General features: G+C 52.6%; 1 long non-coding RNA gene across 1 annotated transcript; it reads left to right on the forward strand.

Annotated features, from left to right (window-relative positions):
• Nucleotides 1-11,942: 11,942 nt before the first annotated feature.
• LOC134364929 (uncharacterized) lies at nucleotides 11,943-15,279 on the forward strand. Its single transcript, XR_010021911.1, has 3 exons — nucleotides 11,943-12,050; nucleotides 14,568-14,689; nucleotides 15,160-15,279. It is a non-coding gene; the product is annotated as an uncharacterized LOC134364929 (long non-coding RNA).
• Nucleotides 15,280-15,878: the final 599 nt, after the last annotated feature.

Consider the following 15,878-nt stretch of genomic DNA (forward strand, 5'->3'; position numbering starts at 1 on the left):
TCAGAACTGGGTGTTCAGAGTTTGGAGGAGTTGGAGGACTCAGAAGAAGACAAAAAGAGGAGGGAATACTTGGAATGTCTTAGAGACTGTTTAAATGGTGGTGAGCAGAACGCTTATGGAAATATGGACAGTAAGGACCATTCGAAGGAGGTCTCTGATAGAAATAAATAGAAATAAGGAGTTGATTGGAAACTGGGGCCAAGATCACCCTTGCTGTGAACTGGCAAAGAATGTGGCTGCATTGTGTCTGTGCCCTAGGACTGTGTGGAAGTTGGAACTTAGGAGTTGTGAACCAGAGTATTTGGTGGAAGAAATTTCTAAGCAACAAAGCATAAGGGAGCTGCATGGCTACTTGTAAGAGTCTGCTCTGAGTTATGGCAGCAAAGGCGTGACATAAAGCCAGAACTTCAAAGGGAAGCAGAGGGTAATGATTTGGAAAATTTGCAGCCCGGCCATGTGGTAGAGAAGAAGAGAGCATTTTCAGAAGGAAAATTCAATGGTACTAAGAAGATTAACACAAAAGAATGGGATTATCAAGAGAAGGAGAAAAAGGCCCTGAAGGCATTGCAGAAGGCTCTGGGGCCACCTCTTCCATTACAAGCCCAGAGGCCTAGGGAGACAGAATTGTCTTGGGGAACTGGCTTGAGGGGCCCTCCATGGGCTCACTGCTCGGGGCCACCTTGGGAAACTGCTTCTAGCACCAGCACCCTAGCTGCTTTCGCTGCTCCAGCTGTGGCTAAACTGACTCCAGGTGTGGCTGGACCCACAGCTTTGGAGAATACAAGCCAGAAGCCTTGGTGGGGTTCACGTGGTGTTAGGTCTTCAGGCTCACAGAATGCCTGAGCTCAGAAGGCTTGGGAGCCTCCACCCAGATTTCAAAGGATGTATGGAAAAGTCTGAGTCACTGCAAACAGACTTTGCTAGAGCAATGCCAAGTGGAAACGTGGGGTCGGAGTTGCAGCAGAGAAACTCTATCAGCACCATGTCCAGTGGGGCCATGATAGCAGGACTGCCATGGAGACCCCAGACCTGTGGAGCTACAGGGTGGAATGACAGCCTGAGATTGCTGTAGTGTGGCCTGCAAGCAGGAAAGCCATAGGAGCAGAGCTGCCCAAGGACTTAGGGACCCAACCTCCACACCAGCGTGCAGAGGACATGGAACATGGACTCAAGGTAGATGATTCACCGTCTTTGAGATTTAATGCCTGCCTTGCTGGGTTTTGGACTTGCTCAGAACCCAATACCCCTTTCTTTTGGCCTATGTGTCCCTTTTGTAATGGGACTGTGTACCCTATGTTTGTCTCACCATTGTATCTTGAAAATAGATAAATTGTATTGATTTCACAGATAGGCCTTTGAACTTGGGACTCTTGAGTTGAAACAAGTTAAGACTGTGGGGATGAAATGACTGTATTTGCATGTGAAAAGGACTTGAATTCTGGGGGGCCAGGGACAGACCATGCCCAATTGTTTCGATTAAAAATGGTGGTCAGGTGTATGGTTCTGAGGGCTTTAAAAGAAGAGCACATGGGAGTCTGTCTGTCTCTGCTTTCTCTGCTTCCAGCATCTTGCAATGTGAGACCCCCGGGTCACTGTTGCCACCACCTGATGGACTTTGTACTTCCTAGCCTCAGAAACTATAAGCAATCAATTTTTCTTTATAAATTACCCAGTTCCAAGTATTCTGTTATAGCAACACAAAATGGACTAAAACAGGGGCCCTGAGGCAGGCCAGGCCAGTGGGTCTCTTGTGTAGGCCTGGACAGGCCTGCCCTTAGTGGCAGTGGGGTCCTTAGCAGCAGATCTGGCCAGGGCAGCCCATAGTGGTAGGCCAGGAAAGGGCAGGGGCACTCTTAGTGGGAGGGCAGGCCAAGGGGGCCCTGGGGTAAGCCATTTGAGGGAGGGCCCTTATTGGCAGGGCAGGCTTAACCAAAATTGGAGGAATGGGATGTTTGAACATCACAGAACCAAGTCCTGAGGTGAGTGTCGGAAGTCTCTGGCCTTTCAGAAGTAGTGTCTGGATCACCTCCACCAGGAGGGGTGCCTGGCCCCGGCCCCTCTCCCCACCCTCCCTCCCACCCCAGTTCCTGGGTATAGCTCTTGCCAAGGTTGTCTCTTCTCTCATTTACTACCTTCTACCCTGTCCATGCCATGGGGGAGAAGTTTTTTGCAACTGGCTCTTTTTCACAATGGAAACATAGACATGGCCTGAGACTGGAGTCCCTCAAGCAGCAAAGTTCAAATGGAACAGCCCTGGCACACAAGAGAGGCCCAGGATCAGCTATGCATTGGTGACTGCAGGCAGGATTTCAGAGCTGGGGGCAAAGAGGGACCCTGGAGATGCCTAAGGTTCTCCTTGCTTTGCAGCTGAAGCCAAGGCCCCAGGGGGAGCTCTAGTCATGGCAGGGCCATCCCTGCCATGGAGCTGTGGAGATGAGGTGTGGAGGGCGTGCAGGTGGCGTGCCGCTGCTCAGGAGTCACACAGGATGAAATAAGGGTGAACCCCATCAGCCCTGCTCCCTACGCCTGGCCTGGGCTCGGAGGCATGGGGAGGTGGGTACCAAGGTGGCGCAGACCTGCCCCACCTGCCTCTGTGGAGTCAGCTCCAGCTCCGAACCCTGGGCAGGGGTCACTCCATCCTGTGACTGTGGCGAGTGAAGGGGTCTCCTGCCTGAAGATGCCTGCAGTTCCCATCACACACATGTGCACACACACGGTGGAGCCACAATCACACAGTTCGGCTGGATGAGGAGAAAGGAGCGTGTTCCTCCAGCCAAAAGCTCAGCTCAATGGGGCACTGCGAGGGGGATGAGGTGGTTCTGGCATGGGTCCCCACCCACCCCTCCAGGGCCAGCGTGCCCATCACCAGATTAACCCTCCCTGTTGAGTTAGGAGCTGCCCATCCTGGTAAACATGCCCCGGGTTGCCAAGGGGAGAGAAAAATTCAGCCCCCACCCCCACCACAAACTGGGCAAATTCACAGAACAGAGAGGTGCAGGGTGCAGGAGGGGGCTGGGTGGGCTCAAGGGCAGGGGGTACACCCAGGAAGGCCCATCCTCATTTCTTCTGGAGGCAACAGTGGCCTGATCTCTCCCAGCCAGGCTGAGACCTCCCAGCACAGCCCAGGTTCAGGGATAAGGTCCCTCTGCAGAGTGGGGTGGACCCCACCCCTGAGGTTCACCCGGGCCACAGGAGTCCCTGGGACCTAATAAGACACACAAATCAGCAGGCAGGCCACAGGCCCTGGGCATGCAAGGACAGGGAAAACTGAGCCTGCCCTTGGCAATCCCGCTGCCCCCGAGCCTAGCCCGGCACCTGGGCGTGCCCGCAGCCCCGACATTGAGAGGATGAGCATGCCACGGGGAACGGTGGGCATGTGGCCCAGCTGTCAGGGGAGCCCAGCCCAGGCACCTGACAGCCCACAGCCTCCTTCACGCCCTGGCTCTGACCAGCCCTGCACTTCTGTTCAGTCAGGAGGACCAGGCAGGCCTGCGTGCATGAACCAGAACAGCAGGAGGCCACTCGGAGGAGAGAAAAGCTGGAAACCTGCTTGAGGAAGGTGGAGGTATCCCCAACGCTGATCTCATGCGGGGAACTAGGGGGAAATGTCCCCTTTTATCACTCTCCCAGGAGGGAACCTGCCCGAGACCTGCCCACCTTCCCACCACCAGAAACCCTCTAGCCTTCCATGTCTCAGGAGAAAGCAGCAGGCTAGCGACCCAGGCTCCTTGACACAGCAGCAGCCTGTGACTTCATCATAGGCGGTCAGCCTCACTGTTCACATCTGCTAAATGGGAATATTTCTCACTCTTCTCCTGAGCAGATGGCTCCTTAAGTACCTGGCCACAGAAGAAATAGCCCTGAACCCAGTTCATGATGGGCAGTGATGCCATGAGACCCACTGTGTGGGCTCCCACAGCTTCATGATAAGAAACTTGGTCACTGCTCTCACTGAGCACCTGAGAGTATCAAGACCGAAGTCAGGGATTTGGAGCCCAGAGGAGAGTGTCCAAGCAGTTCCAGGCAAGGCCCCCGTTTTCCCCACATAAGCGACATGCATGTGTTCAGTAGAGGCGAGACAGTCGGAGACCTGCCCGGGAGCATTGGAGGGCAAGGTGTGGACTGAACTCCCTGGCCGGCCTGGAGCTGGTACCTGAGCACTGAGAGACAGTGTCCACGAGGAGGGGCAAGGGGATGGGAGGAGGGGACAGCTCTGGCCTGAGCCTGTCTGGCTCTTAAGTCTTCCCAGCAGGCCTGGAGGCTCTTGTCTCTCTCCCACGGTAGGTGCCCACCAGAGCCACAAGCAATGTTTGGGTGCCCAAGAAGAAGGGAAAGAAGAACAGGCCAATTGTCAGTGTCCCTCTGCTTCCTTCTAGAGTCAGGCAGAGTGTGTGAAGGAGAAGACAGCTGCCTACCCCGGAGCCTTCAGACAGGAGAGGCCCGTGCCGGCAGCGGCCATAGACATGACCTTGGGCCCTCTGCCGCAGCATGTGGGCTGGGTCCCCAGCATCTTGCTCTGAACATGGGTCTTCCTGAGGACAGACCACACCTGCTGGTGGCTCTTCTCCAGCAGGCCCAGGAGTTGGGAGAGCACAGAATGCTGTGTGCTTCCTGGCGACCCGGGGCACAGGTCACCTCGGGCCGTCCATCCTTCCACAGAGCAGGCAGGAAGGGTGGTGCGTGGCTCCCAGCTCCCCCTGAGTTCCTCTCCTCTTCTGAGACCATCCAGGGCAATGAGATTAACATTGTCAGTGCTCACCTTGTCAACATCTCCACTCAGGGCCAGAGCAGCCTCTGCTGTGGAGGCACCCAACATCCAAGTGTCTGAACCGTACACAGATCCTTGGAAGACAGTGGCTGTCATCTTGGAGATTTCCCAGTGTCTTCTTTTGCTAGGTAAAGGGGCTGAACTCTGGAGGGGCTCAAAGCTTTGACTAAGGGACACAGCAGAGCACCTCTTGCCCTTGACCCCTCTCAGTGACCCCAAAAGGCTTCTGTGCCCATCTCAGACCAAAGAACGGGCAGCACTAACTCTCTGGAAGACGTGGGGAGGGGTCTGCTCAAAATGCACCTGGGAGAACTGTGCCTGCCAGCTCCTCTGCACAGCTGATGTGGGCCCTGACCTCTCTGGCCAGGCTGCTGGTCCTGCAAACTGCAAACCCGGCACATCACCCGTCACCAATGAGGAGAGTGAGATTGGTGGCTCTCCAGCTCCGGGGCGCACGTCTGGGAGCTTGTTCTGCAGGTGTCCCGTATAAGTGCCCATTAGCGTGGCTTCACAGCCCTGCCTGCGGCTATCCCTGCCCGGTGCCAGGGCCCTGGTATCACCCTGGCCCACTCCCCTCCCTGCAAGGCCTCACACCTTGCCTGCAGCTGCACAAGTGCCTGGCAATGAAACAGGTGAGGAACCCCAATAAGAGAGCACAATGGCTTTATAATTCCTGTCCAGACTCATGAATGATTCCCTCGGTCCTCATCCTGTGCTATCAGGTATCTCCCCACCAGCTGGAAGCCATGGCTTATCTAATGAGTCAGACATGAGCAGGCGCTGATATAAATGGAGGCAGAGGTGGGCTCTGGGACAGCTGCAGGCCTCCCTCCCCTCCCATGTCCCTCCAGGGCCTCCCCTCCCCCCGGGCAGAGGCTGGTCAAGCAGGGCTGGAAGGCAGGTGCCTCCAAGGCTCGGCCACAGTCTCACATTCCCTAGTCAGTGAGTGAAACGGGAGGAAACGCCAGCACAGCACAGACTCTCCTTCCCCAGCCGTCTTCTTGGGTTTTCTGCAGAGAACATTCCAGTTCTAATGACTGTCCCTGCCAGCCCCAAGGCTGTGATGACAGAGAGGAGGTGAAGATGCTGAGACCCAGGCTGCACCCCCATCTCAGGCCCAGCCTGCTCCCACCTCACACCACCTGCCCCTTCCCCAGGGCAGGCATCTGCCTGGTCCCCACCCCAGCCAAAGCCCCGGAAAGGCGATGCTCAGTGACTCCCACATGTGGGGTTCAGAGACCCGAGTGTCATTGAGACCTTTCTGTCTCTGTGTGTGTGTCTCTCTCTGTCTCTTTCTGTCTCTGTCTTTCTGTCTCTGTCTGTGTCTGTCTTTGTCTCTCTCTGTCTCTGTATCTCTGTCTCTGAGTATGTGTGTGTCTCTGTCGTACTCTGTCTGTTTCTCTCTGTCTCTGTCTCTGTCTCTCTCTGCTAACAACATAGCAGTGGCTTTCCAGGGCTCTGAGACTGAAGAACAGACAGACACTCAGCACCGGAGGGTCTGCACAGGCTGGGTCCCCCTCCCTGGCCTCCCGCCTCCCCCACCCTGCCCATCAGCGCAGAGACATTCAATAAACACATGCTGGGGAAAGGACAGGGCAGAAGGAGGGAGGATTCTCAGCTCTGGGGCTTAGGAAGGGGACAGTGGAAAGGAGACCTTTCCAGAACTTCTCAGGGAAACTGTCCCTTCTCCCAGCTCACTCCCTGGTCCTGCGGAGGGAGCAGCCTCTCTGCCCTCTCCCTGTTACCTCTCCTGGAGGAGTGACAGGGCAGATGGCATTGGCGATGGAAACCCGATGTCCTGGGCAGAGCCAGCCTCTACTGGAACTCAGCTCCCAGGCCCCACGTTTTCCCTCCCACCACCTCTGCCGAGTGCACCCCGGACTCCTGGACTACTCGGAGCTCAGAGCAGAGAGTGAACAGAGTGACTCCGCTCTGCTCGGCATGTGCTACCTTGGATCGTGCATGACACAACACTATGTCCTCTGATCCCCTGCCAGCCCAAACCCCCAAGCTCCCCCATCTTTCACAGGAGTGCGGCCTCTGTTCACCAGCGGAGCTGCGAAAGGATCTGCTCAAACTTGTCCACTGGAATTAGAGTTCAAGGCTGCTGGCTGGTGGGGCCTTTTCTTTGCTGCTATGAATTCAGTTTTGCGTTTTGTTTTCATGTTTTTAATATTAGTATGACACATATCCATTAAACAAGTAAAGCTGGAAGAAACATTGAAGTATTAGAAAGGCAGGAAAACCCCTGTCACCAGTCGCCCTACCACAGAGGCTGTGGTGTGATTCATCACTTTGACCACTTTCCTTTTCCCAGTTTAGCTGATCTCCGCTGACACACATCACAGTAGCTTTGGGCTGCAAGGGCTCCAGGCCCCTTGGCCTCCCAGCTGGTGCCCTGTCACCCTGGGGAACTTCTCAGCCTCAGGGCATTTTTAGACACAGGGAAAAGACAGCAGCTTTAAAATAAGGTGCTGAATTTGGGCCAAAATTCCTTACGCCCACATGTGAGATTTGAACTGTTTTTCGGGGGTGGGTGAAGACTAATTTGAGAAGTAGGGGAGGATGAGTTCTGTTTTTAGGGAATATGGCAGGCTAAATTCTCGGGATGAACACTCCTACTGAAAACAGCTAAAACGGCTGGAAAAAATATTTTTTAAATCTTAAAAGCACGGAGAAGTTGACAGATAGTCGAGAGTGACCAGGACAAAATCTGAAAGAAGCCAGACCGCAGCGGTCCAGGAAGCGGCTCCTGCCCCGAGAGTGTTTTCTTGTCCCAGCCACCTTGCGCTCAGGGCACGGCAGCTGTGCAAAGCGGGGGCCTCCTGATAGGAAGCGAGGACCCTGAAGGTCTACAGCACCGGGTAAGAAGGAAGGAGCAGACCAGAAGTCAACCCTGCCCCACACTGACACTCCAGGATCTGTCCATCCCACAAGTTGGTGGTCATGTGGGGTGCAGGCTTCTTGGAAATTGTGAACACACTCAGTCCTCCTGCATATTTGAAGCCTGAATTCCTGTCACTGGCGGGGCCAAGAGACCTCAGGCTGTGAATTTGCTTCCACACTGGCTCAGGTCAGTAGTGTTCTAGGAGACCCTTGGCAGAAGCAAACACAAATCCTCTCTGGAGAGAGCCACCTTTATTCTGAGTGTCCCACAGGTAATTGCTCAAGCACAGTGGTCGTGGCACTGTCGAGTACACGTGGGAACAAGTCAGCCTGAGGACAAACCAGAACCACCGATAACAGAAACACACGCCCAGACGTCAGCCGATGTGGTCCGAGGACACAGATTATCAAGAACGAGGCTTGCTCTGCTAAGGAAGAGACGAGCTAATAAACATCCCCAGAGAAGAGAAAACTGCAAAAATGTGGCCAAGGTAATTTGAAAAACAAACAGAATTTCTAAAAATGAAAAATGAAGTCATAGAAATTTAGAACTCAATGAAAGGGTTTAACAGTCGATTAAGCAAGTTTAAAGGGTCAGCAAACCAGACACTCAGAGGAAACGACCCACGGCAACATTCAGATAAGCACCTAAAATGAAAGACACAGAAAAGAAGGTTAAAAATGTGGAGGATATGTCAGAATTTCTCACATCCTATCCTCTGCTTACAAAACTTTTTCTGGGTCCGCATGTAGCCCAGTGATGACCCAGCCGGCTGCAGATGCCCCCGGGCTCCTGAGTTGTGGTCCCGTGGGTCCCAGCCAGGCCCCCCTGCCCTCCACAGCCAGGCCAGCAAAGGAGCCACCTGTGAGCCAGGCCTGTCCCCCTTCCCTCACCCCAACCCACATCTTAGAACAGAAAAATAATAATAAAAATAAATTAACTGCAATATTTTTTTTTGCTTTGATGAAGTAAATCCAGGGTTTGGATTCCCATACCAGCCAGCTACCTACCGAAAATAAATAAATTAATTAATTAACATTAATATAATTCTTTCTTTAAATAAGTACAAAATGCACAAATCTTGAGTGCGTCATCACTGAATTTGACCTGTGTGACTCAATCAGTTACCAAGATATAGAACATTTTCGTTACCCCAGAAAGTTCCTTCATGGCAACCCTTTGTCTTCTACCCACTCACTGCCCAGAAGGAACCGCTGCTCTGACTTTTTTCTATACCGTGGACTAGTTTTGTCTTCTAGCTGTTCTAGAATTTCATGTAAATGGAATATTGCAGTATATAGTCTTCTGTGTAAATTTCATTCTACTCACCTTTTTTTGGGGTGGGGAGGTGCTTTTTTTGTGTTTTGTGTTTTCTTAGAGAGGGGTCACCTGTATTGCCCGGGCTGGAGTGCAGTGGCTATTCATGGGTGCCTGGGAGTTCTGACCTGCTCTGCTTCTAACCCAGGCCGGGTCACCCCTCTTTGGTCAACTGGGTGGTCCCTGCTCCGAGGAGGTCACCTACTGTGGACCCCCGATAGCATAGCGCCCTGCAGCCCAGAACTCCTGGCTCCAGTGACCCTCAGCCTCCGACAGGAGCAGCGGGGCCACAGGCCACCGGCTCAGCGTGTTCGTGAGTCCTGTGCCACCATATGGCTACACGCAGCTTGTCTGTCCTTTTCCTATTGATAGACACCTGAGCTGTTTCCAGTTTCTACCTTTATGAGTAAAGCGGCTATTAGCATTCTTCTTCAAGTCCTTTTATGGACATGATTTTATTCCTCATGGGTAAACTCCTAGGAGTGAAATGTAGTTTACATAAAGCTGTCAAATGTTTTTCTGAAGCGGTTGTGCCATTTACATCCCACATGTCACAGTACAGGAGGTGCAGTTGCTCCACACGCTTGGCAGCATCTGGCGTCACAATCTTTCTATATGATAAAAGCTATGGACTCTGTCCCCAGAAAAGATACATCTACACACAAAACATTTGCCTGCCAGTAACTCTCCCCCTGTGCTGGCTTATGGGTCTCAGAGATGAACAATATGTAATGAGACACCTACAAGGAGTGGTATCAAGTGCCTACTACACGTCAGGCATTTTACCCACATCAGCTCAACTAATTCTCACAGCAGGTCTGTGAAATAGAATTAAGCCTATCTTACAGATGAGGAAACTGAGGACTAGACCTAATGAATAACTTGACCAAGATTACACAGCCGGTAAGTAGCAGAGATGGAGGTGGAGCTTGGCTGGGGCTGACTCCAGGGTTAAAACTCATGCTGTGCAGAGGGAGGGTTACGACCAAAGGACCCAAAGGACGCTGGCTGAGGAGGAAGGGGCCAGCCGGGCACTCTGAGCAGAGCACGGAGAAGGCGGAGGCAACACTCTGTGGGGCCAGACTGCCCGAGTCTGAGTCTTGATTTTGCTGCTGTGTGACCCTCGTCAAGTAACTTAACTTCTCTGTGCTTCAGTGTGTGCTGTGAAGTGGTGTCTCACTGAGGTTTTGATTTGCATTTCCCTGATGGCCAGTGATGCTGAGCATCTTCTCATGAGCTTACACACTATTCCTATATCTTCTTTGACAAAATGTGTGTTCAGATCCTTTGTCCATTTTTTAATCGGGTTGTCTTTATTATTGACTTGTAAGTGTTCTTTATATATTCTAGATATAAATCTCTTATCAGATATAGGATTTGCAAATATTTTCTCTCATTCTATGAATTGGTTTTCAGAAATTCAACTTGTGAAGGACGAAAATTTATAATTTTGATGAAGTCCAGTTTATTTTTTATTTGTTGCTTGTGCTTCTGGGGTGTTATCTAAGAAACCATTGTCCAATCCAAGGTCACGAAGGTACATCACCCTGGTTTTTCTTGTTGTTTTTGTTGTTTTTTTAAAGATGACCGGTAAGGAGATCTTAACCCTTGACTTGGTGTTGTCAGCACCACACTCTCCCAAGTGAGCTAATCAGCCATCCCTATATAGGGATCTGAACCCATGGCCGCCTTGGTGTTATCAGCACCACACTCTTCTAAGTGAGCCATGGGCCAGCCCCATCACCCTGTTTTTGCACTATCATTTGAAATTATTTTGTCATTTGTTTAAATATTTGTTGTAAAAGTGGGGTAGGGTTGCCAGAAAAAATACGGGACTGGTGACCACTTGAACTGGAATTTCAGATGAATAGTGAACACTTTCTGCTGTGGATTGGATGTCCCCTCAAAGTTCCTTGAGGCTTAATCCCCACTGACAGTGTTCAGAGGGTGGGAGATCCTATTATGGTCATTGAAAGGTGGGGCCTTGAAGAGGTGATTAGACTGTGAGGACCATGCCCTAGTAAATAGATTAATCCATTGATGGTTAACTGGTGGTCATGGGCATGGTTCTGAGGGCTTTAAAAGGAGAGCCAGTGAGGAGGTTAGTGTCTCTCTGCTTCTGCCATTTTGCCATGTGACAGTCTGCGTCACTGTGTGGAGTCACCATGAACAAGGCCCTGACTAGATCTGTTCCCTGGACTCCTGACTTCCCAGCCTCCAAAAATGCAGGCAATAAATATTGTTTCATTGCAAATTACCCAGTTTCAGGTATTCTGTTATAAGCAACAGAAACGGACTAACACACTTTCTTTATATATATAATTTTATTATTTTTGTTTCTGGCAGCTGGCCAGTACAGAACTCGAACCCTTGACCTTGGTGTTAACTTTTTTTTATAAATATGTGAATATTGCACAGGATGCTTATCCTGTGAAACCTCCTCGTTCTCTGAGATTCAATTTTAACTGCCATCCAGGTATTTTTATTAGCTCCCTCTCCGTGACTTAATTATTTTTTTCTCTTAATTGTGATAAAATTTACGTACTATAAAGTTTACAGGGGCCGACCCGTGGCTCACCTGGGAGAGAGTGGTGCTGACAACACCAGGTCAAGGGTTAAGATCCCCTTACCGGTCATCTTTAAAAAAAAATGAAATAAAATAAAAAATAAATAAATAAAGTTTACCATTTCCACCCGTTTTCTATCATTTTTTATTTTCCTTTCTCACCTTCACACAATAGAGGACAACGTGTGACTCTCAGCGTGAAGTTCCCTGTCACTCTGTAACTTGTTGAAAGAACCCGGTTAAACGCACCAGGCTCCGCCCTTCCTGGCAGGCCCCGCCCCCGTATCCTAGCAACGCCAGGACTCGCCTCTCCAGGCTGGGAGCGCGCGCGCCGTGGTCACGTGCCGCAGTGCCCGCCGCCGCGGTCTCCCGGCCTCCCTAGTGCGGTTCTTACGGCGGCGGCGGCGGCCATGGCGGCGACTGGAGGCGGAACGCGGAGGGCTACGTGGCGGCCCCGCTGTTCGTGCTGCTGGCGCTTGTGCTGCCCTGCGTCTTCGGAGACTCCTGGACCGGTGAGGAGGGCCGGGGGTCGTGGGGACTGGGAAGCCGGGAGCCGGGGGGACAGGGGAGCCGGGAGCCGGGAGGCGGGAGTCGGGGGGACTGGGGAGCCGGGGAGCCTGGGAGCCGGGGGCCGGGGGGACTGGGGAGCCGGGGGTTGAGGGGACTGGGGATCTGGGGAGCCGGGGGGACTGGGGAGCCGGGGAGCCTGGAGTCAGGGGGACTAGGGAATCCGGGAGCCAGGGAGCAGGGGGCTGGGACTGCGGACCCGGGGGTTTGGGGTGACTGGGGAGCCTGAGAGCCGGGGGTCGGGGGACAGGGAGCAGGGGATGGGGGGACTGGGGAGCCTGGGAGCCGGGGGTGGGTTTACTGGGGAGGCGGTGGTTGAGGGGACTGGGGAGCTGGGGTTCAGGGAGCCGGGGGTTGGGGGGACTGGGGGACTGGAGGTTGAGGGACCAGGGAGCCGGGGTCAGGGGATGAGCGGGGTGAGGCCACCGATTCGTAGGGTCTCAACCCGAAGGCCTTGGGATCGAAGCCCAGGAGCGGGAGAGCCGTGGGGGTGAGCAGCCCCAGACCCGGGGGGACCTTCTGGGCAGGGGTGGTGCTGGAGGTGTGAGGATGGCCCTAGAGAGTTCCTGGGGGTGGCAGCAGTGCTTGGGCGTGAAGTCCCCGAGGTTTCGGGGGCGCCCTACAGGTTCCCAAGCAGAGCTGTTCCCCAGGTGCCCCTGAAGTTCCTCTGTCCTGGACTCGTCCGTAAGTGTGAAGCCCTGGACTTGCTGGTGGGGTGGGGGTCCCTGGCTGAGGTGGAGGATCAAGGAACTAACCTGACCCCTGGGTGAGGGCACGTGGAGGCGGCCCACCTGCCCTTCCCTGCGGCCGGCGGGAGAGAGGCCCCAAGCCTTGGTCCTTGTACTTTCCCTTTGGACTGGAGTCAGGGGTCAGAGGCCTGTCTAGTGCCTGCTCAACCCACCCTTGTGGACTGGGTCCTGCAGGGCCTGGGGAGGAGACCCGAGGGAGGGACCATGGCAGGGTGGTGGCATGCCCTGCCTGCTGGGTGTCAGGGCAAGAGACTCTCCCCCCAACCCTAGGACTCCCTGGGGCCCGGCATGGTTGGTCCTGCTTGAAGAATGTGCCCTTGTCCTCCAGTGGGTGCTGGGACCAAGTGTGTGTAAATGACCCCCAAGAGGGTCAGGCGTGGAGCCTGGACCTTATCATTCTTCACGGGATTTAGCCCCAGCGTCTTGCCCCAGTATGGTACTGCGCCAGGTTGCCTCCACAACACGAATCCCATGTCAGGCTCCAGTGAAGGGCCCTGCCTGTGCGGGGCGGCAGGAGCTCCCAGAGTTTGATGCATGTTGCTCTCTCTGATTTTGTCTCACTTGGGGGCAGAGAATAAGATGGCATCTAGTCCACCCTCATCCTTTTACAAGTGGGGAAACTGAGGCCCGGGAGGGGAGTTGAGGTGTTCCAAGGTCACAGTGAGGTCACCTTGGGCACCCAGTTCAGAGCAGGGAATGTTGAGAGCTGTTTTTAGCAGACTCTCATGGCCTCTGGGTCTCAGTGCTGTGCACAGGACTGGGCCGTGGTTTGAGGGAGGACACACAGGGTGTAGAAACTGCTCGTGGGAAGATGGATTGGGGTATGTTTTTCCAGGAAAAAAGCAAGACAGCCTGTCTTCTGCTTGATAGAAATTTTTTCCTTTATTGAGATCCCAGTTTGGTTCTGGGTTAAAGATTTCTAGGGACAGACACATAGGGAGCCAAGTGTAGAAGCAGAGGCCCGGGGTGGCTCTTGGAGAGGTGGGAGCAGCCTGAGCCAGGTCAGCTGTCCTGAGCAGGGAACCACAGGGCCAGGGAGGGGCTGCCTCTTCACCATGTCCCTCTCCTCTTTCTCCTAATCAAAATGGCCCTTTATTGGATGCCTCCCGGCCAGGGCATTGGCTCAACAGTGAGGCAGCTGTCGGGTGAGTGCAGGACATAAGCCGCTGCCGGAAGACCGGCTCCCTGGTTTGCAGAGGGGCAGCTTCTCTTCTCGCTGTGTCCTTACACAGCAGGGAGGGACAGCGTCAGTCCTCGTTCCTTACTGCAGGGCACTAATCCTGTTCATGTCAGCTCCACCCTCAGGACCTAATCACCTCCTGATAACATCACCTTGGAAATTAGGTGCTCAACATAGAAATTGTGGGGACGCAGACACTCAGTGCATAGCACGTGGCATATTCTCCCCCATTCTTTTCCCTTTGGCCTCCTGTGTCTTTGTGTAAGTGGATTTTTGTAGTGAGATCTGCTACCCAGTCTGAAAATCATTGCTAATAATTGAAGCCTTTGGGTGATTTACGTTTTATTATATCTTTGGTATGGTTGATTTTACATCTTCCATCTTCCTGTTAGTTTTCAAATGTTCCTGTTTTTGTTTTTTCCTTCTATTCTGCTTCTTTTTGGAGTGAACTATTTTTTCCGGGCACTACATCAGTTTTTCTTTTGGTTAGTAGTTGTTCTAATGATTACAACACTCACTCTTAATTATTACAGACGGTGGAGGACTAATGTCATGCACACGCCGTCGTTCCTGTCGTGGTTGGCGTCGCTGGTCTGCTGTTTCATTCTGGTCATCGCCCGTCAGCCTGAAGAGCGTTCTGCAGTGTCCTCGCGAGGTGAGTGAGCGGGTTCCAGGTTCTCCTTGTATCTGTTTATCCGAGAGTGTCCGTGAGGCTCCTCCATGGTGAAGACTGTGGTCACGTTACCGCGTTCTGTGCTCACTTTCCTCCTTTCTTGCTTTGTGGACTCGACGCTTTGTCTCCCACTCATCACCAGCACCGCTGAAGCCCTGGTTTGGAATCATCTTTTCCTTGGCTGCTTTGAGGACTTTTTCACTTTCGGTTTTCCTCACGGGGTCTGACGTGTGCCTGTTCATTGTCTTCCTGCAGCTTTCCCAGCTTCTTGCTTCTGTGGCTTGATGTTTTCCACCAACTGAGGGAAATTTTGGTTCTGTTGTGGGTTTTTTCCTGCCCCATTGTCTCTCCTCTGTCCTCCTGTGTATTCAGTTCTGTATGTTAAATGGCTTATCGTGGTCTGACAGGCTCTGTCCATTCTATTTTTACCTGTGTTTTCCTCTTTTACTCAGTTTGGACAATTTCTGCAGATTGGCTTCAAGTTCCCTGGCCTCTTATCTGCTGTCTCCAGTTGCTGTTAAAAGCATCTAGTGAATTGTTTAATTCAAACATTGTACTTTTAAATTCCAGAATTTCTCTTTGATTCTTTATTTCTTTCCTTAATTTTTCATTTCTCTGCTAAGATCCTCATTTCTTTCACCCCGTATATCCACTGTTTTCTTTCAGTTCTGGAACATATTTAAGTAGGTTAGGATTGGCCTTCAGACCAGCAAAAGGGAAGTGGCTTTGAGACTCACCAGGGGACGCCCATAGTGATGAGAACACAAAGGGCAGGCCAGGAATTGGGACAACAGTCTCTGGGGAGAAACTTTCCCCTTCACATGTGTCTCCCCATCTGTGAACAATGGCAGCAAAAAGCTTGATTAAAGCCAGTGACACTAGAGATCCTGCCACGAGCCTTCCCTTCCCGGTCCCTGGCAGGCTGCAGGGCAGGGGATGACCATTTTCCCTGTTCCATCACAGAACTTCAGGGAATCGCTTCACAAGTCCACGGCCAGTCCCCCCCCATTCCCTGTGTCATGAACAGCTCTGCTGAGACAAACCTGTGTTTCCCCAGAAATGGTGGATGGTGATTATAAATACTGTTTCCACTGGTGACCTGGGTGATTTATTTAGTATCTGAAAAACCACTTTAGCACTTAAAGTGCTGTGTATGTTCCCTTGAAGCACC

This window comes from Cynocephalus volans, chromosome 16 (genome assembly GCF_027409185.1).
Source record: "Cynocephalus volans isolate mCynVol1 chromosome 16, mCynVol1.pri, whole genome shotgun sequence".
Taxonomy (NCBI): Eukaryota; Metazoa; Chordata; class Mammalia; order Dermoptera; family Cynocephalidae; genus Cynocephalus; species Cynocephalus volans.